Consider the following 3,511-nt stretch of genomic DNA (forward strand, 5'->3'; position numbering starts at 1 on the left):
AAGAAGAAGAAGAAGAAGAAGAAGAAGAAGAAGAAGAAGAAGAAGAAGAAGAAGAAGAAGAAAGTCCACGATGACGACAGGAAGGGGGGAGGGGGAGGAGGAGGAGGAGGAAAATGTTACTCTTGCCATTGCTTTAAAAGAGTAATGTGAAGGTTCTATGCCCCAGTGTAGAGGAATGCCAGGGCCAGGAAGTGGGCGAGGGTGGGTTTGTGAGCAGGGGGAGGGGGGAGGGAACAGGGTTATTTTTGTGGTTGTTTTCTTTCTTTTTTTTTTTTCTTTTTTTTTTTTTCCGGAGGGGAAACTGGGAAAGGAGATATCATATGACATGTAAATAAAGAAAATATCTAATAAAATTTTTTTAAAAAAGAGTAAAAGGGCAGAGGATTGTCTGAAGTGTATCCTAGAAGTTTATGAAAATCAAATTCACAGTAATCTGACCTTAAGAAAGTGTTTTACAGTAATAAAGAATCTCAGAAAAGATTACCTACACAAGCGTTCACAGAGACATTTATAGAGGAGGCAAATTTTAAAATAGACTCTAGGTCTCTTGATCATCCAGCCACTATGATCCATAATGTTTATTACTTTAAAAAAATCTAACATGAAAACTACAACAAACCTTCACAATGAGGGTCTACTTTGCCAACTGTATTTTTAAATAATCTCAAATATTTTGTTAAGGAAACGTTAACAAGAAATCATGGTCTAACTATTTTGTTTTTATAACAAATATATTAAATGACCCCAGCTGCATATGTAGCAAAGGATGGTCTTATCTGGTATCAATGGGAGGGGAGGCCCTTGGTCCTGTGGAGGCTTGATGACCCAGTGTAGGGGTGGCTAGGAGGGAGTGGGTGAGTGGTTGGAGGAGCACCCTTATGGAGGCAAAGGAGAAGGAGTATGGGATAGAGGGTTTGTAGAAGGGAAACAGGGAAGGGGGACAACATTTGAAATGTAAATAAATAAAATAACCAAAGTAAATAAATAAATAAATGTAAATACAGCTACGCATTGTTTTCTGATGGGATGCATTCTGAGAAAAATCAACAGGATATTTTATTGGCATAAATGAGCATCATATCATATGTGCAAAACGAGAGGTCAGTTGCTCAACACAACATGTGATGATGATGATGATGATGATGATGATGATGGCATAACATGACACAATGCTTTACAGTAAGTGTTTTTAATGTAGAAGGTGTACATCCTAAATTAGCAATAAAAATTACAGTATAATAAACACATGAACTATTGTTATGGTCATTTATTACCATTATTACATAGTAACATTACATTTTCATATGGCTGACAGTATAATGGGTGTAGTGGGTCTGTTCACCACCAGTGTAACTACAAATACATTTATAATGCAATGTTCTGCAGCATCATGATGGCTACAACAGCAGAAGGTTAGAGGAACTTCTTTGCACCATTCTAATCTAATAGGAGCACCATCCTATGCATGGTGTGTCACTGGGGAAGATACTGTTAAGTGGCACATGACTGCACAATAAAGCTATGCTTTCCACATAATGAAATAGATAGAAGAGAGTTGAATAATATGTATTCGAAAGAGTTGTATGTGGAGTAAAGTCTATTGGCGGTATGGGATAAAAGATAGGAAAGAGAAAAATGCCTGTTCTGTATAAATAATACACATTGCTATCACCACTTCTTATCCCCCTCCAGTTATGGTTCACACTGAAATCCTAAAGAACACTATAGCTCACTTTATATTATTTTTCAGAACAAGTTGCTACTTTAATGATATGGCACTGTGCTGACTACTTCATGTAACTTTTGAAGAAGTGCTTGGTTTTTTTTTTTGTTTTGTTTTGCTGTCTTGAGCAATAAAAGTCTGTTGTGACACAGATTTCTATTCTTTATGTATTTTATATAAGGAAACACTACATATAGTTATCTAAGGAACATAGCACTATCACTAAATTTAAACCTCTAAAATGTATGTTCAATTTAAATCCTTAAAAGTTGGTTTGTAGACAGTGATTCTCAAATCATCCAACATTAATTTTATTTTAGTTTGGAACCCAAACTCCAGAAATCTGTAAGATACTAATAAATGACCTAAATTAACATGAATTGACCCATAACTCTGTTATTGATCAAATTTTATTTTGTGTTTTTTGAGACCAAGATACAGAATTTTGAGTTCTGTTTCCAATGTATTTTGAAAATACAAATGCCCTTAAATTAGTATCTCTTTTCTAATAATTTCCCATAGCTGTAGGATGCCACCTAGAGGCTTGTATAAGCAGTATACTATTGTAGTTTATTTTTTAATTATTTCTTTTCTTTCTTTCCTCCAAGCCCCTCCCATTTATCTCTTCTTGCTCTTTTTCAAATTCATGGTCTCTTTTTAATTAGTTGTTGTTACATAAGATATGTATTTTTCTGCACATATAAGTACAGCCTGTTCAACCTGTATACTACTTCTTGCATGTATACTTTAAGGACTGACCAGTTGGTACTGGATACCAATGGGTACAGTTGGATACCATGTGGTGGCATTCTTCTCTAGGGAGGTCTATTTATCCCACTCTCTGTAGGAGTGTAGTCTAGGTGGTCCTATGAGAAGGTACCCTTCGAGACCAAAGCTGTTGAAGATGTCTCAAGAGCTGGAGTTAACATCTGTTGTCCAATGTGAGTTCTGGGAACCGAATGTCTGTCCTCTGGAAGAACTGTATGAATACCTAACCTCTGTGTATCTCTCCAGCTCATTTTCTAGCGTGCCTCTGAAAGTAATCTAACTTTAATAGTCTTATAGACCCTTAAAGTTTCTCATTCTCTTAACTTCCTCCAAAGTTTATTAAATAGGACAATAACTCAGAACATTAAATATTGACAATTTGTATCAATTTTCATATCTTATTTTAGACAAGTACCAAATCATCAGTTGATACGTGAATATGATTTGAGTTAATTGAAGTCAATATTTTCCAAGTCAATGTCAGTTTTCAATATGACTATCCTATGGTACAACTGCTATATCATGTATTCTCTTAATGTCTGTATACAATGAGGAGATAGTTGCTGAATGCCTTAGTGAAAACTTATCATTAACATGTCACAGACCACAACATCAGTCCTAAGTTCCTTACATTCTGGATCATTTGGATACAGGATATGTAATGGCTCAGCAACAATTTATCAAACTAAAAGCCACAAAGGAGGCCAGTATCACACTGTTTCTGTCTCTTGTGTTGAAGTTGGTACTGATTCAGCACAGCATCAATGTAGCTTCCAGAATGCCTTCTGTATGTTGTTGTCCCAGTGAGTAAAATCTCAGCACAGATGAATGTAGCATGTCTATTTTTCATGGACAGGCCGAATATTACAGCAGAGGAAGTGTAACTACCATCATTTCGAAGAAGAAGACCAAGTCCCAACTACAATCATATGACTACTATTACGCCACACCATTACCTGAACCTTATTCCAGTCAAGATCTGTAGTTTGGGAACAGTTAAGGATAATCGCACCACAGTTG

Source organism: Mastomys coucha, unplaced genomic scaffold (assembly GCF_008632895.1).
Source record: "Mastomys coucha isolate ucsf_1 unplaced genomic scaffold, UCSF_Mcou_1 pScaffold22, whole genome shotgun sequence".
Taxonomy (NCBI): Eukaryota; Metazoa; Chordata; class Mammalia; order Rodentia; family Muridae; genus Mastomys; species Mastomys coucha.